Genomic DNA, 22,602 nt, shown 5'->3' with positions numbered 1-22,602 from the left:
CAGTGTTGAAAAGCAACAGCCGTTGCCTAACAGTTGGGCTTCAAGAGGAAACGGATGACCCACATCAAACCTCTTCTGCTGAAATGATTTAGTTGAGTTTCTTTAGAATAATTATTTAGTGCAGTGGTTTTCAAGCTTTTTCATAGAGGGGCTAAGGCCTAGTCCACACGAGCCCGAGCATTTTTGAAACCGTGAAAGGCGTTTCATCCGTTTGCATTGTGTGAAAAAAAAAAAAAAAAAAAAGTTTTTAGCGGCGACAAAAGCCCTACTGTTTCTGATCCCGGCTCCACCGTGTTGTTTACCCCGGTCCTCTCTCACCGGGAAACGGCCGCTGCTCAATTCAGGCGCGGACGCGGTGTGTCGCGGACGCCGGGCGGTCTGACAGGCGCACAAAGTCAATTTTCATTTAATTTCTTGCAGAAACTGTGACAACGCAATTCCCAGCAGCAACTGTGTCAGAGATACGAGCTGCCATCCGAAGGAAGTGCAACAATGAGGACCAGTCCAGCACGCAGTCTAAGGGCATCAAAAATAATGATGCGTCTTGCTCCACTGAGTAAATATTTACACCTTTGTTGGTTCTGTTTAGACATGTTTAACTGTCTTTTGAGCTCCCAAGTGAGCGGATACTGTAAAGCATACTGCACTTTTGTTCGTTTTTTATAAACAGATGTGTACTGTGAAGCACTCTTTGCACTTTTGTTTAGAGAGTGAAAATAAATGGTCCACATGGTCAAAAAGAAGTTGTGTATAAGTTCCTGCCACTCAGTTTGCTGATTGCTGATTGGAGGAATCCCTTTTCTTCGTGCCATCTATTCTCCTGTTATTGGTTAGGGAGTTAGGTAAGAAACCTGTTGTTTTGTTGACTCTTATTTTTGGGAATAGGTAAGTGAGATTTAAACCCAGCTTGTTTTGTGTATTATTTTGAAGTCTTTAATTTCGTTTGGGTAAATAAATTCCTGCTCCTTTGGACTGCGTTCTCCGTGTTTTGTGTGGAAGAGGGAGAGTTTTTCTATGTTATGTTTAGGTAATCCCTAGGCCGAGGCCTAACAATGACCAGTATATTTGAAAAAGTACATTTTTAGAATGTATTTGTAACACACTATGTTGTCGTATATTCAGCTTCCAGTATATTTAGTACTAGTGTACTTTTATTATTATAGTATTATACTGCTAAAATATACTAAAAAAAAAAAAAAAGTATGACTTAGTATATTCAACATATTTTTAGTACATATAATTTAGTAGATAATTAATTAATAATTAAGTATAATTTATTTTTCACCTGTAACACTAGAAGTTTGCTCTTTCTGGGAAAGAAAAGCTCCATTACGGTAAATATGACGCACCGCTGCTGTCGGCTGGAGAGAGTTGTTTGCAGGAATTTGTTGGTAAAAATGAAGTTAGTTCAACTCTTGAGGTGTCACGAAGGCCTCAGACAAAAGTTCAACTTCCTAGTGTTCAGCCACACTTTGAATTATGTCAATAGCTCAAACCACTGAGTTACGGTACGATCCGTTCAGTTATAAAGGGACAAATGTGTCGTTTTTGTCGAACAATGAATGAATCTATTTATATATAAGGAGATAATCTGTCATAAAACACTGAAAGGTTCTTGTAATGGTGTAAAAATGAGAAGTTTTGAAGTTATAAACTGAGATAATGTTAGTTCAGCTGTCACTGATGAACACACTCACCTCCTCCGAAGAGAATTATCATCCACAGAAAAGTCACAGGAGACACGATGCAGGTGATCCTCATGTTGTATTTAATAAAGATACAGTGTACAAGTACGACAGTGAAGCAGAGTACGGAAACACAGAATGAGCTAATTTTCGTTTTAAAATGAGACTTTCATCCCGTAAAGTAACCACTTCCCTAAATAGTCGTCAGTCTCAGTTGATCAACCACTGACTGTCAGTCTTTTGACCCTTATTTGATCTTATTTTCTCGCTTTTGATACACGTTTTTGCAATAAACTAAACAAGCCCTAGTTTTAGTTTTGATTGCATTTAAGTTGATATTTCATTCATATGTTAAGATGTACAGAGTTTACAACAGTGTTTGTCATTTTGCTTTTTACTTATTTTCCACTTTATAATAATTTCAGTGCAATAAAACACAGTCAACAACCAGACAGTCACATAGGCTACACTTTTTTTATTTGAAAGGCTGGAAACGCATCTCTTAGTGTTGGGTCTTCAGACTATATTGCACCAAATGGAGGAATATAGTCAGTGACTGAGGAGAGTGATCCGGTCAGTGAATGTTACTGAACCACTGATTCACGTTGTGTCACTGAGTCGTTTCGCGAGCGGATCATCAGTGATTCGGTACCGGAAGATTCCTGGACCAAATGACTTTAGGGAATGAGAACACACATTGTTTTTACGTTTATAATTTGCGTCGCCTGTACTGTTAAGTAAAACAGAAAACTTCAAAATATGACTCACAAAATAAAAGACAGATACAGACCATGACAACACAGGTCCTACTCAAAGTGTACCAGTGTTCAGAACTAAGAGCAATGTAGGTCGGCAATAAGAATAAATAAGAGTAAATAGACAAGATACACTCATCAATGTAAAAACTATAAGAAATATATATAACAACATGTACAAGTATAAGTGAACCTGTGTTCTTAGTTAAATAAATATTCAAGGATTCAAGGATTTTTATTTGTCATTCACCTTCATACAGAAGCATGAGCTGGAACTAAATCATGCACTCAGGTCCCAGGTTGTTACCCATAGTAACTATAATATATAGACACTGAGTAACTGTAAAATAGACACAAGTGAACAGTATATTGTACTAATAGCTGTGTCTAACAAACAAATAAAATAACATAATTTAACTAAGGTAGGAAAAAATGTACATAAGAACAAAATAAACATATAAAGCAGCAACAAGCAGCATGAATGATGGTAGCAGTGCAGCTATTATTCTGTTGTAAACAGAGTTTTAGGTGTTGAGAAACTTGAGTTGTGCAGTCACACAGCTCTACCAGACTTTAACTGTCTTACAGTTTCTGGGGAAGAGCAGTTCCTCTTTCTTGTGGTCAGACGGGAGTTTGACAAAGAGCATGTGTGCTGATTGGTTGGGCTCCTTCCTGATTTGCCCTCTTTCTGCATCTGGAGATGTAAATGTTTGGTATTGTGGTGAAGCTGACTCCAACAGTCCTTTGTCAGCCTGCACCACCCTATGCAGAGCCTCCTTCTCTGCAGCCACAGTGATGCAGGAGCACAGGATACTCTCCACCACACATCTGTAGAACGAGATAAAGACCAAGCTTCCCAGTCCAGCACGTCTCAGCTGTCTGGTGTTCCTTCCTTCGTCACTCAGGTTGACACCCATGTACATGTAGCAGGAGACCACTTCCACCGCAGACCATCTGATGTACAGAGTGAGGGGGAAGGGGAAGTCACACAACACAAAATAAAGCAGAAAGCAGATTGGCCTCAGTTTCAGTTAGTTTAAGTTTTAGTTCATTTCAGTTATGATAAATGTATCTAAAAGCGTGAACATGAGACATGAAGACATTTGACTGACTTTAAATGTGTAATCCTGCATGTCCAGTCCAGTTCACTCAATCCAGATGTGAGTGTGAATGTCTTAAAAACTGCATAGGAAGTTGTAAAGAAACCACCCCCACCCCCACCATGTTGACATAAACATCTGTACAACTCTATTTTATTTTATTTTATTCTATTTTATTTATTTATTTATTTTTGTTTTCTGGATCAACTTTAATCTCATTTCTCTGTGATTCCTTTAAATAATTTTTGCATGAACAAGCATCCTCCATAAAACCTTCTCCACTCCAGGGGCGATTCTAGGGTTTAGGAGTGTTTTAATGTCAACAACAATAAAACCTGGTGGTGGTAAAACTGTGATGATCTGAGGCTGTTTTGCTGCTTCAGGACCTGGAAGACTTGCTGTAATTAATGGAACCGTGAAAAATGTCCGGCCATCTGTTGGTGACCTCAGGCTGAAAAGAACTTGGGTTCTGCAACAGGACAATGATCCAGAACACACCATCAAGTCCACCTCTGAATGGTTGAAGAAAATAATAATGAAGACTCTGCAGTGGTCTAGTCAAAGTCCTGACCTGAATCCTACTGAGATGCTGTGGTATGACCTTAAATAGGAGGTTCATGCTGGAAAACCCTCCAATGTGACTGAACTATAACAGTTCTGGTCCTTCACAGAACCATGACAGACTCAAGTTATCACAAAATGCTTGGTTGTAGTTGTTGTTGCTGAGTGGTCCAACCACTTATTAGGTTTAGGGGGAATCACCTTTTCAGACAGGGTCATGTAAGTTTGGATTTTGTTTTCCCTTAATAATAAAAACGGTCACTTAAAACTACATTTTTGTTTACTCGTGTTATCTTTGACTAATTTTTAAATTTATTTGATCTGAAACATTTAACTGTGACAAACATGCAAAAAATAAATAAATAAAAATCAGGAAAGGGGCCGACACTTTTTCAAACCATTTGTGTTTTCTTTCATTTTCAATGTCTCTTTCTCTCATGAAGAGGAGGAGGAGTCTCTTCTCTTTATATCAGTAACTAACTTCATGCTGTGTTTCCAGTCGTCTCCTTCTCTGTCGTACATGAACGCTCTACATTTATTAAATATAACATGAGGATGACCAGGATCTCCTGCTCCGTGTCTCTGGTGGTGGTTACTTTTCTGTGGATGATGATTCTTATCAGAGGAGGTGAGTGTGTTCATCACTGACAGCTGAACTAACATGAACTTATTTATAACTAGTTTTTACTGTTTAGATTCGAACATTTGCTAAGGCAGATTATCTTCTTACAGACAAATTTCTTCTGACTTATATAACAATTTTGTCATTATTTTACAAAAACAACTCATATTTGTAAAACTATCTTTTTTGTTTCATTATGATTAGTTAAACTGTAGGAAGATGTTTTCATGTGGGAGTTGAAAAGAAAGACACTGATGAATGATGCTTCAGTTCAGTTTAATTTTTTGGTAGTCCATTGAGGCATGTGTTCATGACATGTGTTCCATGCTGTCTTCTTATTATCTAACCTCACTTTTAAATAAATAAATAAATGTTTTGTTAATGTCAGTCTTTTAAGCTGACCATTTCTTCTTTTTTGTGACACACTCACAAAAAATGCAAATAGTGTGATTTTCCTGTTGTTTGCTTATGATTCCCCTATGGGACCTTGTCTTGTTTTTCCTCCTCTGAAGGCAGCAGCTGTTTGTTCCATGGTCTATAACAGAAAAACAACACTAACCCTGACTGTATGTGTCTTCACCTGATGTTTCAGAGACTGAGGTGTCCTGTGTTTTCATGGAAAGATGCATCTTACCATGTAGTTCCATGAATTTTCATGAAGTAGTCATCCACTGGTTTCTGATGAAATCTGGATTCCTACGTGTCCACTCGTTCTACAACAACCAAGACCAGCTGGGACACCAGGACCAGAACCTCAGAGGCAGGACGTCACTGTTCAAGGGTCAGATCTCCAGAGGAAACGCCTCCGCATTCATCCTCTTGTCATTTAACAGATCTACAGAAGGTTGAGTGAAACAGTGGCTTTAAATGATCAACAGGTCACATCTGGATCCAACCAACAAGTCAACAACTGATGGAGACTCTGATCAAACTGACCACTCCAAGTCAGAGTGACTTTGTTAAATGAAGCTGTGACCTGAGGATGAAATGATACTGTGAGGCATTTACACTAACAGGGGGATCTGTAGAACCACTACCTCTACTGCAGCTCACTGCTCTGAGTCTACACACTACTGGGAGAACAAATGAATGGATGCAGGAAAATAATTTCAGCCAAAGGCAGTGATTCCCAGCCTGTGGGATGTGGCCACCTGGTGGGCCGCCAAGGTATTGCAAGTGGGCCATCAAATCATCTCATCTTCTACTACTGCTCATCCTCACTAGGGAGATTGTATATCAAACACCAACACCATGACAGATAATATGATCTACTGCAGTTTTGTTTGATTTTAAAGGGAAAGGGCCATAAGTAAGAGTGCCGTATTTTAACTTAGTTTCTCTGATGTTATTGCGTTTACTTAAACTGAAGCTTCATCTGGTTAGACCTGAGTAGAATTTACATCATTTTGTATCGATTTAATGTGCTTCTTTTGACATTTGAATTTTGTTTGGATCTGAAACTTGATGTCAAATTGTTATATATTTGAATTCATTTTTCCATTCTTAAAGGATACCGTTATTTAAATTAATCATCTGGTAATTAGCCTGATACAGACAGCCCCTTGCTTATCATTTCTGATATCTGTGTGGTGCTGATGGACAGTTCCTAGAATGATTGATATCTGTGTGGTGCTGATGGACAGCTCCTAGAATGATTGATATCTGTGTGGTGCTGATGGACAGCTCCTAGAATGAATGATATCTGTGTGGTGCTGATGGACAGCTCCTAGAATGATTGATATCTGTGTGGTGCTGATGGACAGCTCCTGGAATGATTGATATCTGTGTGGTGCTGATGGACAGCTCCTTGAAAACTGTAATACAAGTTTTTACAGTAGAGTACACGTCTGTGGAGCTTCCAACACGTTTCTCTGTATTCAGTTCAGTCCTTTATGTTCAATCTTCAATAAAAAAGTGCTCTGAGAACACATTATATGGCCTCTGTATTTTACAGACTTGGAGTTGGGTCGTGAAACTTTTTGAGACTTAAAAGTGGGCCCTGAGATGGAAAAAGTTGGGAACCAGTGCCATAAGGGATTAATACAGAATCAATTATATTAGTTGATGAGTAACACAAATGTTTTGTCTTCTAGTATCTCAGGACAGGGAAGGGCTTTTTCTTTGTATTTTCTTCTATGTTGAAAAATGAAATGCTTTAAACTACAAATCCAAAACAGAGCATAATGAAAATGCTAGCTATAATTATTTTAGTAGTCCGTTTGTAGTTTTAAAGTCACTGGACAAACACATTTATTTAGACGTTTTACACAACTAGTCTCTGCACGACACTGCTGCTCCACTACTAAATATTTTAACATTTCTTCTCATTAACCTCATCAGATCTAAGGCAACTAGTCAGTGAGCTCACCTGGTAACAGCTGCTGCAGCTGCAGATGTTGAGCAGAGGAGCTGGATGGACTGAGCTTTAATGTCTGTGTGATTTTTATTGTTTCAACTGTTTAACTGTCACAGTCCATCTTTATTTTAGACATTTTTAACACGTGTCCAAGGGAAGTTTAATTCTTGTCCTCATGTTAAACAGGAGTTTGTTGTAGTTGGTTTGAATGGTTTATAGTTTATCTGTTCTCAACGTTTACAGAGTTTAAACTTTTATTTAAGTCACAATAAATATAAAAATATAAATGTAAATCCATCCTATAAGAATACTGTTTTCATTCTGTTTTGTTTTATCAATGTTGTTTTCAACTCCTGTCCAGCAGGGGGTGCTGTAACACAGTATTCAGAACAAAGAGCAATGTAGGCAATAAGAATAAGTATACAATTAAAGTAAGAATACACACATCAATGTATAAAAATATAATATATAATAAATATATATTACAATATATACAAGTATAAGTGAACATGTGTCCTGAGTTGTTGCTCTATAATAACGTTGAATATTGGGGTATAGCACAGCTGGAAATTATGCACATGGTGAGTCCAGAGTCCAGTAGTATATCAGGAAATACATACATGTATATGAAAATAAAGTGAACATGAGTCATTGCACAAGATCACAAGTCAGTGCATCAGCAAAGTCTCTAACAAATATTTTAAGATGTCACGGTGTTGGTGTTTGATACACAATCTCCCTAGTGAGGATGAGCAGTAGTAGAAAATGAGATGATTTTATGGCCCACTTACAATACCTTGGCGGCCCACCAGGTGGCCACATCCCACAGGCTGGGAATCACTGCCTTTGGCTGAAATTATTTTCCTGCATCCATTCATTTGTTCTCCCAGTAGTGTGTAGACTCAGAGCAGTGAGCTGCAGTAGAGGTAGTGGTTCTACAGATCCCCCTGTTAGTGTAAATGCCTCACAGTATCATTTCACCCTCAGGTTATAGCTTCATTTGTCCATTAGTGATTAATTTCTAAAGCTCATAGTCTTTTAAGAAAGTCACTCTGACTTGGACTGGTCAGTTTGATCAGAGTCTCCATCAGGAGGAAGCAGAGAGGAGTTGTTGACTTGTTGGTTGGATCCAGATGTGACCTGTTGATCATTTAAAGCCACTGTTTCACCTCCATCTTCTGTAGATCTGTTAAATGACAAGAGGATGAATTCAGCATCAAACACACATCCTGATGATAAAGATCAATGTCTACAGATGAAATGAAACCATCTCATCAATCATGATTCCCTCAAGTGATTTTCTGTTTTCTCCTCATTTCAGTGAGTTGAGTGTTTTCATATCATGGATGTAGTTGAACTCTGCTTCCAATCAGTCTGACTCTCACACTGTGACTTTAATCATCTTTGTAGCTGAGACAGTGGTTCATTGAAAGAAGGAAAGTTTTATAGATTTACTTACGTATGGACTGTCCTGTGTTTTTCCTTTGATCTAAAGAGAAATGTTAAGTAGACAAACCATTAATACAAACCACAAAAGAGAAATTACATAAACATTGAGGCAGAATGTCATTTTACCTCATTTCTTTTTACAGCGCTTATAGATTACAACTATTAATACTAGTGCTGCTACTGCTCCTATAACCCCTCCTACTATGTGTCCAGCATTATCTGAAAAAGAAAAACAGTTAATTGAACTGTGTCTGGGTCACAATATAGTTATTGAATGTCATACACGTACAGACAGTCTTACACTTAATGAGGTAACTTCACCTTTCTCTATCTTCACTAAGGTGTCAAATATCAGTGTCTCCTCCTCATCCCTGAGTTCACACGTGTATATTCCCTCCTGGTTTGAAGACAGGTCCTGTAGTGTGAGGCTGCCTGACTCTGATACATCCTTCACCTGCTGCCTCCACTCCTCTGACACTGTGTAGGAGACATCAGTCCTGGTCCAGTTCACCATGATCTGACTGTGGTTGAATCTCCAGATGAGACTGAAGTTTGTTAGAGGAGTGTTTGAGTCAGAGCAGGAGATTGTTGATTCAGCTTTGGACACAATGATAGAAGCTGAAATAATAGAACACTTTTTGGAAAAAACATTCTTAAAATACTTGACTTAGTAATTTATCTGTCAGATCAGATGTAGAGTGTTACTCACGTAGTCGTCTAAAAGTAGCTCTCCTCTGGTTTCTCCTCAGGTTTGTTCCAGTGCTGACGGTGCAGCTGTAGACCAGATCACTGTCACTGTCTGAAAGTATCAGAGAACTGCTGATGTTGTAAAGCTGCTGTTCAGTCTGCCGGACTGTGGTTGTGTTCTTGAAGGTCTCTTTGGATGGAGGTGTGGTGGACCAGGTGAGTTCAGGTTCAGGGTAGATCCAGTTAGAGCTGCAGGTGATCCTGTTTCCTTCCTGGACTATGTTGACTTCATGGACTGGAGCTGGAACAAAGGGTTTTTGTAATTGCGGTTTATTACAAATGTGGCAGGTGTGGACATGAGACTTGTCATAAAAACACAACATGTACATGTGTGTTTCTTGCTCAAAGCAGCCTCAGAGAATCAGTGGAAGGGTCAGGATGGAAGTTGAGTTGAGTTTGGACCATGTTTAACTGAGTTAGAGTTTTATTTGCATGTACACATACTGTAAATCACTTTCAGATAAAGTCACATTCATCATGAACACTACATTAGAATATCAGCACAATATCCTCCCACTTCTCCCTCTGGGTCCTGGTCTGGCCCCACACCTCATTGCTGTAACTTACCCTTATATCATACAACCATACTGCACCATAAACACTATAAGACTGTCGCCTCATTCACTACATCCTAATATACACATCATCCCCTGAACCATTAAATTATTTATAATTATTTGGTCATTATTCCCTGTTTCTCAACAATAATAATAAAAAAAATATCAGCACAGAGGATATGATCTGTCTCTCATACCGTTCACTTTCAGGTTGATGATTGACTCCTTGTTTCCAGACAAGGTGCTGGTGTAACACTGGTATCTTCCTTCATCCTGAACCTTGACTCCTGTCAGCAGCAGTGAGGCGTTTCCTCTGGAGATCTGATCCTTGAACAGTGACGTCCTGCCTCTGAAGTTCTGGTCCTGGTGACCCAGCTCGTCTTGGTTGTTGTAGAACGAGTGGACACGAAGTTTTCCTGTTGTTTTTTGTTGAAACCAGTGGATGACGACGTCAGAGCCTGACTGGAAACTACACGGTAAGATGCAACTTTCCATGAAAACACAGGACACCTCAGGCTCTAACTGGGATTCCTGCATCTGACCTGCATAATGAAAGAAAACAAACAAAGAAAAATGTAGCTTTAGTGTCTCAATCTGTTTAATTAGGGGAAACAAAAGAACATCAACTAAAAATCCTCCATGAACATGAAACCTGCAGAATCAACAAGTCTGTGAAATGACTTTAAATTCCAGGAGGAAGATTAAATTACCAGATTAACAGAAAGTCTGTTTGGAAGATTAGCAGCAAGTCCTTGAAGTCTCTGCTACAACCAGAAACACATTGTTCATAAACATTCATCCCAAAGGTTTGCTTATTGCTCTAGTTTTAATTGATTCTATTTGTGTAAATATTAGACAACGTTGTCAGACATGTTATTTCCACACTTTCCTTCACTCCTCCCTTTACTAAAAACAAAGATTTTCTGTAGCTTTCATCATCAGCTGTTAAAGATGCTGCAAGAGATGCTGCCCCAAACCAACTGAAGGACCAACTCCAGCATCGACCTCAAGGATTTTCTACACTCAACGGCGATGACGACACGCAGATAGAAATGTTTCCGGGCTCTGTTGGTTTACAAACTGTAAGTGTTCAATCTAAAGCAGTTGTAGCATGCGTTTGTTTGATATCTTTTTCAAAACACACATCCTATATTCATCTGTTTTTGGTGAACTAAGTCACCTCTGGCATAACCTCTTCCAGTTCGGCCCCTCACACAGAGCAATAACCAACGTTACCCCATAATTTATAACTCATACAGTAACCTGTCTGTGACCGTGACACTATTCAGACCCAGACTTTGGTGTGGTGATGCAGTTGATGAAATTGAGCCAGCTTAAAATATATAATGTATACTGGTCTGTTTTAACATGGTCATGATAAATCAAACACGTCTTCCAGTTTCAAACATTTGAATACTTTTTTACATTTTCTTTCACTTCCCTTTTCTTTTAGTTCTTCCTGCTTTGGTAAAAGAGCTGACGGCTGTTACGGATGAACTAATGACGGCTTTAGCAGCGTTGATTACTCCCTATTTCCAGCCCGTTTCATCCGTTTGCATTGTGTGAAAAACACGGCTCCACCGTGTTGTTGTACTCGTTCAGGTGGAAGCTGCTGATTGGAGGAATCCGAACGGCAGCAGACTTGGCCTCTCTCTCTCTCTCTCTCTCTAAAGTCTCTGACCCAGCTTGTTTTATTTATTATATTAGGCGATGCTCACCCTGAAGTCTTTAATTTCGTTTGGGTAAATAAATTCCTGCTCCTTTGTACTGCGTTCTCCGTGTTTTGTGGGGAAGAGGGAGAGTTTTTCTATGCTATGTTTAGGTGATCCCTAGGCCGAGGCCTAACAATGACCAGTATATTTGAAAAAGTACATTTTTAGAATGTATTTGTAACACACTATGTTGTCGTATATTCACCTTCCATTATATTTAGTACTAGTGTACTTTTATTATCATAGTATTATACTGCTAAAATATACTCTAGGATATTATATTTTAAATTAATAAAATAGCATTTAATATATAAAATATATAAAGATATGTTCTGTTCTGTTTCTTTAGTACATCTTTTAGTATACTAAGTACAACTTAAGTGGTTCCAAAATAACACACAAGGGTAAAAAATATGACTTAGTATATTCAAAATATTTTTAGTACATATAATTTAGTATATAATTAATTAATAATTAAGTATAATTTTTTTTTCACCTGTAACACTAGAAGTTTGTTCTTTCTGGGAAAGAAAAGCTCCATTACGGTAAATATGACGCATTGCTGCTGTCGGCTGGAGAGTTGTTTGGAGGAATTTGTTGTTAAAAATGAAGTTGGTTCTACTCTTGAGACGTCACGAAGGCCTCAGACATAAGCACAACTTCCTAGTGTTCAGCCACACTTTGAATTATGTCAATAGCTCAAACCACTGAGTTACGGTACGATCCGTTCAGTTATAAAGGGACAAATGTGTCGTTTTTGTCGAACAATGAATGAATACATTTATATATAAGGAGATAATTTGTCACACACTTCTTGTTGTTTTCTGGTCATAAACTGAGATAATGTTAGTTCAGTTGTCAGTGATGAACACACTCACCTCCTCCGAAGAGAATTATCATCCACAGAAAAGTCACAGGAGACACGATGCAGGTGATCCTCATGTTGTATTTAATAAATGTACAGTGTACATGTACGACGGTCAAGCAGAGGACGGAAACACAGAATGAGCTGATTTTCGTTTCATCGTTTTATCCCGTGACGTTAGTTCCCCTAAATAGTCTTTAGTCTCCGCTGACCAACCACTGACCGTCAGTCTTTTAAAATTTGACTCTTATTAAATGATAAAATGAAAGAACTCACAGTAAGAAGTCAAATTAATTAGAAAAACTCCAGTGTCGACATTCAGATGATGCAGTGAAGAGTATGTAAATGCAGTGAGCTGCAGGAACAGCGACGTGCAGGGGGCGGGGTATCGAGAAGATTTAAAATAAATTTAACAATTTGTATTGATTGAATTGGAATGAATAAATCCAGCATGTTTCATATTCTTTAAGCTATTTGCTTTCTTATGCTGCAGAACTCCTTTTTATGGCATTTTCTCGCTTTTGATACACGTTTTTACAACAAACTAAACGAGGCCTAGTTTTAGTTTTGATTGCATTTAAGTTGATATTTCATTCATATGTTAAGATGAACAGAGTTTTCAACAGTGTTTGTCATTTTGCTTTTTATTTATTTTCCACTTTATAAAAATTTCAGTGCAATAAAACACAGTGAACAACACTTTTTTTTATTTGAAAGGCTGGAAACACATCTCTTAGTGTTGGGTCTTCAGACTATATTGCACCAAATATAAGCTACTACAGCTTGCTGTTGTCAACCTGGAGGTGAACCACTCGTGTGCCAAATATACCCCTCAAAAGGAAAAGGACATCAATGTTGTATTTGTAGTATATTATCTTCTTGTTTTTCTCTTCTGTCCCTTTCCTGTGTTTGGGGGTTTGTGAAGTGTGTATAAAGTTCAAAGGTCAAAAGGTCATTTACCAGATGCCAGCTCGTAAAACTAACCAGGACATAAGACATAAAGTTTTGTTTGTGTATGGGGGTTCTCGGGGATGACCATCCTATATAAGGTGACTGTGGGAGCTGAACGAGGGAGGGGATTCGATGATTGGCCAGAAGCTCTCTCAGATTCGGCAAGAGTTTGACATTGTTCTTTCTTGTAAATAAACCTTTTTAAATGCAAGATAAGACTTGTCAGCGGTGATCACTTCTTTCTTCAGCACATCAATATACAACATATTAAAGAAATGGAGCTGGAATAGGAAAGTTTTTGTCTTTTGTCTGCTTTCTACCATGTGTGCATGTCTCCCAACATTTCAGTGCACCATAATGTTTGTGCCTGTAACACTCATGAAGCAGATTTTTTAACCACACTCTCTTGACCAATGATACATCCTAGTTTTAGAAATGAATTGATGTTTATGGTTCATGCTGGTATGTTTAAACTCAGTATTGAATGTATTATTATAATTTTTCTTGAGATGATCATGACACCAAAGCTGCACAATCCTCAGTTTCTAGTATTAAATGGTAGTCTACCCGATTAACCAAAAAAAAAAACATCTTGATAGCACATTGTGGTATTTCATGTTTTCTGTTGAACTAATATCAGGTAATAATTAAAAAAAAATATTTGGTAAATTTAAAAACAATATTCGCTGTGAGAAAATATTTCTGCAAATGCAGTGGTAAAGTTCACGTTCAAAATAGGCCTCCTGCCTACATTATGTAGCCTGTGTAAGGTTTAGCTACACAAGAATCAATATATGTTGAGACACTGTTGTGTGGTAATTTTTCTGAATAAAATATTTCTCAACCACCCCCCCCCCCCCCCTCGTGTTTTTTCACAATATGTAAATAGATACTAAGTAACTGTAAAATAGACACAACTGAACAGTATATTGTACTAATAGCTGTGTCTAACAAATAAATAAAATAAGATAAGCTAACTAAGGTAGAAAAAAATGTACATAAGAACAAAATAAAGATATAAAGCAGCAACAAGCAGCATGAATGATGGTAGCAGTGCAGCTATTATTCTGTTGTAAACAGAGTTTTAGGTGTTGAGACACTTGAGTTGTGCAGTCACACAGCTCTACCAGACTTTAACTGTCTTACAGTTTCTGGGGAGGAGCAGTTCCTCATTCTTGTGTTCAGAGGGGAAGTTGATAAAGAGCATGTGTGCTGATTGGTTGGGCTCCTTCCTGATTCGCCCTCTTCCTGCATCTGGAGATGTAAATGTTTGTTGTTGTGGTCAGTCCTTTGTCAGCCTGCACCACCCTATGCAGAGCCTCCTTCTCTGCAGCCACAGTGATGCAGGAGCACAGGACACTCTCCACCACACATCTGTAGATCGAGATGAGGACCGAGCTCCCCAGTCCAGCACGTCTCAGCTGTCTGGTGTTCCTTCCTGACCAAACTGGAAGTATTGTTTCTCCAGCTCAGGGCCTCACTCAGGTTTACACCCGAGTACTTACAGCAGGAAACCACTTCCACCGCAGACCATCGGATGTACAGAGTGAGGGGGAGGGGAAGTCACACAGCACACATTAAAATAAAGCAGGAAGCAGATTGGCCTCAGTTTCAGTTAGTTTAAGTTTTAGTTCATTTCAGTTATGATAAATGTATCTAAAAGCGTGAACATGAGACATGAAGACATTTGACTGACTTTAAATGTGTAATCCTGCATGTCCAGTCCAGTCCACTCAATCCAGATGTGAGTGTGAATGTCTTAAAAACTGCATAGGAAGTTGTACAGAAACCACCCCACCCCCACCATGCTGACATAAATATCTGTACAGCTCTATTTTATTTTATTTTATTTTAGCCAGGAGCTTCTGTTCAAAATGACGTTGTGTTCACACATGGAAATAAATTATTCTTGACTCTCAGACAGATGTGACGTATAACTTCAATTCTATACATGAGTCTTTTGTATCAATAACAATCTTATTGTTTCATGTAAAATGTTTGATTGTGTTTGTATGTGAATATCCAGACTAAACAGAGATGGTCCATGAAGTGTTTGTGCAGATAATATCTATTAAATGATGGAATCGTTTTCAAACTGATCAGAAGATGTGGATTTATCTAATGACATATTAAAGGCAGGTGGAAAACATTGGATTGTGGAGTTTTTTTGGTTTTCTGGATGAACTTTAATCTCATTTCTCTGTGATTCCTTTAAATCATTTTTGCATGAACAAGCATCCTCCATAAAACCTCCACTCGAGGGGCGATTCTAGGGTTTAGGAGTGTTTTAATGTCAAACTAGTGCGTCAAAAAGTTGTCATTTGTATTTAAATGAGAAAATTAAATAGGAACAATAAGTGCAAAAACAACCTTAAAGATATGGAGATCAATAAAGACAGGCAACACGAGACCCCTGCTCAGGGGTGCTGGGACAAACAGGGTAAATCTCCAGTGTTGTAAAATGTGTTATAATGGGGCAAAAACAGCACAAGAGGAGTTTTAATGAAAATCTGTTGCTGCACAAAAACTAAACATGTATAAAAGTCAATTATGATACTAATGTTTTACATATCCAAGACTGTCATAACATGTAAAAAAAAAAAAAAAAAAAAAAAATCACATTTCATATTGAAAATAGGTCGTTTTGTCTGATTTCTCCACATCTGCGACCTTCTTGTTAAATTTTCTTTTTTTTTTTTTTTTGTAAATAGATAGGCTCCAGCAACACCCCGCGACCCTAGTGAGGATTAAGCGGTAGAAGATGAGATGAGATCAGATGAGATGAGATCAGAACTGAGATTGATTAACAGATTAAACAAAAACAAAAAAAGGTGAAAACAAAATATGTATTTGATGTATTTTTACAACAGTCAAAGATGAAAACGGAAGTAGCAGTATGAAATGAACCTATTGGTAATTAAGGTTTCTCATCAAAAATCTTTCCATTTAGTGCAGCGGTCGGCAACCCGTGGCTCCAGACCCACACGCGGCTCTTTCGTTGCTCTGTTGCGGCTCTCTGCGGTGAGTGGTGCGGAGCAAAGACGCTGATCAAAGCCGTTCACTTTTTCACGCTAACTAACTGCCTCAGGAAACAAAAAACACTGACTCCCACAGTGCATTGCGGCACATTTACTAGTTGCTGTCGAGTATTTAATTCAAATGTATTTTTATTTTAGTGCGCTAGTTTTTAATATATATATATAATTCTAAATTCATCGTTTGATGACATTAAAATAAAATGTATTTAATTTTTTGTCGCTCAAAACATACGTCACAACTGCCGTCGTGCGACACCTGCCGGCCGGTCCAGCCCGCTATTTATTGAACTTTTCGACCCCAGGTCAGCCAACCATGAGTAAATCCCCGTTATGTATGCATAATGCAATTTCGTTTTCTCTGTAGCAGTTCTTTCATTTCACCAATGCAACACACCATGGGCCTAGCATAGAGGTGAAAACGATATATGCAGTGTTATCTTCATTTTAGATGTCAAAGGGGTTTTGTGGCTCCCAGTGTTTTCTTTTCTGTGGGAATCGGGTCCAAATGGCTCTTTGAGTGTTGAAGGTTGCCGACCCCTGATTTAGTGCTATCCAGTACGTAAGGGTTGATGCAAAATCTGGGCAGGGATGGAAGCAGAAGACATAGGGACAAACTGGAAATAACACAGAAATAATTTAGTTTTAGTGCATCGTGCATCGTGGTGCCAGCAGCCTGAATCAAATCAGTTCGTTTCCACGGGTGTTGCTGCCCCCTAGCGGACAGGAGTATGCAGTGCAGTGCAGTGCACTGCAGTGTCCACGTCCAGGTACACCAGGTTCTCAGGAGCAGGGGAAAAACGGACTGTTCCCCATGAAAGCTGATGTGAGAGCAGGTTGCTCCTGTTGGTTTCACTCACTTTGGTTCATTTACTCTAGAAGGAAGAGAGTAAATGAAGGTTTTTATATGAAACAGTGTTTGCCCCTCTTGCTAAAACATAACTGTGGCTTATCATCTGAATTTAGTTTCTCTATCCACACCCAGGCCTGATAACTGCCACACCTGTCCTCAGTCACTTAAACAAGACCAGACTCACAAAGAGAAGTAGACAAAAAGATCCTCAAAAGCTAGACATCATGCCCAGATCCAAAGAAATTCATCGAGATCTGTCAGTCTGTAAAAGGTTCAAAATTAATTTCTAAAGCTCTGGGACTCCAGTGAGCCATCGTGAGAGACATTGTCCACACTTCCCAGGAGTGGCTGGCCTGACTCGGCTCAGTTAAAGTCAGTGCTCATGACTCCACCATAATAAAAGAGACTGGATTAAAATTACCTCATGGAAGAGTTCAAGACCTCCACTGCATAAAGGCCAGAAAACATCTTGATTATCTCCAACAACAATAAAACCTGGTGGTGGTAAAACCGTGATGATCTGAGGCTGTTTTGCTGCTTCAGGACCTGGAAGACTTGCTGTAATAAATGGAACCGTGAAAAATGTCCGGCCATCTGTTGGTGACCTCAGGCTGAAGAGAACTTGGGTTCTGCAACAGGACAATGATCCAGAACACACCATCAAGTCCACCTCTGAATGGTTGAAGAAAATAATAATGAAGACTCTGCAGTGGTCTAGTCAAAGTCCTGACCTGAATCCTACTGAGATGCTGTGGTATGACCTTAAATAGGAGGTTCATGCTGGAAAACCCTCCAATGTGACTGAATTATAACAGTTCTGGTCCTTCACAGAACCATGACAGACTCAAGTTATCACAAAATGCTTGGTTGTAGTTGTTGCTGCTGAGTGGTCCAACCAGTTATTAGGTTTAGGGGGAATCATCTTTTCAGACAGGGTCATGTAAGTTTGGATTTTGTTTTCCCTTAATAATAAAAACCGTCACTTAAAACTACATTTTTGTTTACTGGTGTTATCTTTGACTAATTTTTAAATTTATTTGATCTGAAACATTTAACTGTGACAAACATGCAAAAAATAAATAAATAAAAATCAGGAAAGGGGCCGACACTTTTTCAAACCATCTGTGTTTTCTTTCACTTTCAATGACTCTTTCTCTCATGAAGAGGAGGAGGAGTCTCTTCTCTGTATATCAGTAACTAACTTCCTGTTGTGTTTCTAGTCGTCTCCTTCTCCGTCGTACATGAACGCTCTACATTTATTAAATATAACATGAGGATGACCAGGATCTCCTGCTCCGTGTCTCTGGTGGTGGTGACTTTTCTGTGGATGATGATTCTTGTCAGAGGAGGTGAGTGTGTTCATCACTAACAGCTGAACTAACATGAACTCAGTTTATAACCAGGAGCTTCTCATTTTCACAACATAACAAGATCATTTGAACATTTGCTGCAACTTATCTTCTTACAGACACATTTATTCTGATTTATGAAATAACCTTCTCATTATTTTACAAAAACAACTCATCTCTTTAAAACTAGATTTTCTTGTTTCATCAGGATCAGTTAAACTTCATAAAAACATGTTGTCATCTAGGAGTTAAAAGGAGAAAAAGGCCGACACTGTATCAAATAAACAAAATATATGAAGATAGAACTCGAAAGGTGTCGCATGTGAACTATTTGGTGCACGGAGAGAGCTTCCTGAGTGCGAGATGTGGTTTCCTGTTGATTTCCTGTGTCTCTATTCGTCATGTGTTTTACATTTGCTTTTGGTGGCTTGTTTGTTATGATCATGTGCTTACAAACAGAAATTAATGGTTCAGTTTAATTTCTCTGTAATTCATGTCAGTGAAGCAGCATAGACAATAGCAGGACATTGGTGAAGCTGAATGCAGCCATCATTGATCTATTATCATCTAACCCTGTTTTGTAAAGAACAATCCTCATCAAGAGGAGCATGAATTTGATTGGAAATTAAATACAAGATATTTTAGGACCCCTTCTATACTAAAATGAACCTGTGCTGGAGGGAACGTCATCAGACAGGAGATCACATACACGTCTTTAGGGGCTGCACAAAGTTGAAACATTATTGAGATGTTTGCTGAACTGTTAATGGTTCAGTTGCTCAACTAATACATTTCATGTATAACTTTAGTTTTCCATATGTATGTAACAAATAAAAAATAGATATGAATGAAAATATGTGTGTAAATGCATATGAATGCCAATAAATATTTGGTCAAAAAACAATCCTCAAATGTTAATGCCAGTCTTCTTATACTGACCAGTTCTTTCCTCCTCTGAAGGCAGCAGCTGTTTGTTCCATGGTCTCTAACAGAGAAACAACACTAACCCTGACTGTATGTGTCTTCACCTGATGTTTCAGAGACTGAGGTGTCCTGTGTTTTCATGGAAAGATGCATCTTACCGTGTAGTTTCCAGTTGGGCCGTGAAATAATCATCCACTGGATTCAATTGAGAGCTGGTAACCTTCGTGTTCACTCGTTCTACTATAACCAAGACCAGCTGGGAGACCAGGACCAGAACTTCAGAGGCAGGACGTCACTGTTCAAGGATCAGATCTCCAGAGGAAACGCCTCACTGCTGCTGACAGGAGTCAAGGTTCAGGACCAGGACAGATACCACTGTCACACCAGCACCGTTACTGGAAACAAGGACTCATTCATCAACCTGAAAGTGAACGGTATGAGAGACAGATCATATTCTTTGAGCTGATTTTTTTTTTTATAAGTAGACATTACAAAAAATATGTAATAATACAGGAAATTGTCAGCTTGTTTGTTTTTTATGTTCAGTGTATTTCTAAATGTAACAAAACAAAATGTTGCCTCAAATTCTTTATAAATAAAAGTACACAGATGCGTAACAACCAGATCTTCTTTTTTCCAGCTCCAGTCCATGAAGTCAACATAGTCCAGGAAGGAAACAGGATCACCTGCAGCTCTAACTGGATCTACCCTGAACCTGAACTCACCTGGTCCACCACACCTCCATCCAAAGAGACCTTCAACAACACAACCACAGTCCAGCAGACTGAACAGCAGCTTTACAACATCAGCAGTTCTCTGATACTTTCAGACAGTGACAGTGATCTGGTCTACAGCTGCACCATCAGCACTGGAACAAACAAGAGGAGAAACAAGAGGAGAGCTACTCTATTTAAACCAAGTAAGTGTTTTTAAGAGGACCTGGAGACACTATGAAGCTTTATTATCTGAATGTGTAATCATGGCAGAAACCACTGGGACACAATCAAAGCCAAGATAAAGAGCTGGGCTGATTTTCTGGAAGAAGTGAGAGGTTGAGTTCACCTGCTGAACTTTGTTCATTAATCTGTGGCTCATTCTCCATCTCTCCACCAGTTCATCTCAACTCCTTCTGACAAGACGACCAGAAATCTTTCTATATAGTCTCATGGTTTCTAGTGTTCTAGTCTATATTTGACTAGTTTTGGATCAGATCACCTTTTTGTTTTCCTCTCTATATTACCTCTTGCTGAGTCTTTATTTGTTGCCCTTGACAAGAAGTTCACACAGACCTTTCAGTAAACATGAGACGGGTTCAGAAAAAAAAGTGTTCTATTATAATTTCTTTCAAAAAATATTCTGATTTCACAAATTCAGAGTCAGGAACATTCATTTTTTCTCCACCTTGTGATCTATTATTCCAGCTTCTATCATTGTGTCCAAAGCTGAATCAACAATCTCCTGCTCTGACTCAAACATGTCTCTAACAAACTTCAGTCTCATCTGGAGATTCAACCATGATCAGATCATGGTGAACTGGACCAGGACTGATGTCTCCTACACAGTGTCAGAGGAGTGGAGGCAGCAGGTGAAGGATGTATCAGAGTCAGGCAGCCTCACACTACAGGACCTGTCTTCAAACCAGGAGGGAATATACACGTGTGAACTCAGGGATGAGGAGGAGACACTGATATTTGACACCTTTGTGAAGATAAAAGGTGAAGTAGTAAAGTTATGAGCTTTTAGTCTGTGTGAACCAGTTATCTGTGAAAAACACCAGGATGAATCATCCAGAGAAAACTAACTGACTCTTTCTCTTATTTCAGTGAATTCAGTCGATGGTGGAGGCAAAACAAACAGAGCGGTTGTTGGAGTCATTTTGGTCGTAGCAGCAGCAGTCATCATCGTCTGCCTGATATTGTACTTAAAAAGAAAAAAGGTAATAAGACGTTCTTTCTGGTCCTTGGAATTAATTTCTTGTGTGTTATTTGTATTGATTTGTCCTGTGGACTGAAAACATGTTTCTTTAGATGAACGAGTAAGTTCAACTGTTGTTTAACTTAAATGTAAATAAATCTTCCCGTGAAATAAATTATCCCGTCCACAGACATGACATTCAAACACTTTGTCCTCCAGTGTCTCCTCAAGACACTTTTGCTGATTCTACAAACTCCAACTGTGAACAGAAGACATGAAGACATTTGACTGACTTTACATGTGTAATCCTGCATTTGAACACTAATTTATTGCCCACGTGTAGAGCCCCCCGTCCCCACCCCCACCCCCACCCCACCCCCTGCACACACACACTTAAACCTCCCACCTAACACAGACACACAGCTCCCCCACCCCCCACCATGCTGACATAAATGTATGTATCTGTACAGCTCTATTTTATCCATTTTTGTTTTATTTTATTCATAGTAGAGAACAGCTGTGGTGGAAGCATCTTAAAGTAGGACTCTTCTCTCTCTATGTGGAACTAACTTGCTGAATGCTGTGTTTCCAGTCGCCTGCTTCTTGCCGTCGTACATGAACGTGAATTTCCTGTAACATGAGGATGACCACGATTTCCTGCAACATGTCTCTGGTGGTGGTGACTTTTCTGTGGATGATGATTCTTGTCAGAGGAGGTGAGTGTGTTCATCACTGACAGCTGAACTAACATGAACTTATTTATAACTAGTTTTTACTGTTTAGATTTGAACATTTGCTAAGGCAGATTATCTTCTTACAGACACATTTCTTCTGACTTATATATAACAATTTTGTCATTATTTTACAAAAATAACTCATATCTTTAAAATTATCTTTTTTGTTTCATTAGGATTAGTTAAACTCTATAGAAGATGTTGTCATATAGGAGTTGAAAAGAAAGACACTGGTGAATGATGCTTCAGTTCAGTTTAATTTTTTGGTAGTCCATTGAGGCATGTGCTCATGACATGTGTTCCATGCTGTCTTCTTATTATCTAACCTCATTTTAAAATAAATAAATAAATGTTTTGTTAATGTCAGTCTTTTAAGCTGACCATTTCTTCTTTTTTGTGACACACACACACAAAATGCAAATAGTGCAATAGG

The 22,602-nt window shown here is 38.7% G+C and overlaps 1 protein-coding gene and 2 long non-coding RNA genes across 3 annotated transcripts in view; 2 read left to right on the top strand and 1 right to left on the bottom strand.

Moving 5' to 3' along the window:
- LOC124995449 overlaps positions 1-22,602 on the top strand; it is a 756,577-nt gene that overhangs the window by 251,453 nt on the left and 482,522 nt on the right. The window lies entirely within an intron of this gene.
- On the bottom strand, positions 1,812-19,902 carry LOC124995500. The gene is made up of 3 exons (XR_007110718.1): positions 19,799-19,902; positions 5,358-5,476; positions 1,812-3,394 (listed from the first exon to the last, which is right to left on the bottom strand). It is a non-coding gene; the product is annotated as an uncharacterized LOC124995500 (long non-coding RNA).
- On the top strand, positions 4,495-6,653 carry LOC124995502. Its single transcript, XR_007110720.1, has 2 exons — positions 4,495-4,729; positions 5,316-6,653. It is a non-coding gene; the product is annotated as an uncharacterized LOC124995502 (long non-coding RNA).

Source organism: Mugil cephalus, chromosome 18 (assembly GCF_022458985.1).
Source record: "Mugil cephalus isolate CIBA_MC_2020 chromosome 18, CIBA_Mcephalus_1.1, whole genome shotgun sequence".
Taxonomy (NCBI): domain Eukaryota; kingdom Metazoa; phylum Chordata; class Actinopteri; order Mugiliformes; family Mugilidae; genus Mugil; species Mugil cephalus.
The sequence above is the reverse complement of the archived record's forward strand: the minus strand, read 5'-3'. Positions and strand labels throughout refer to the sequence as shown.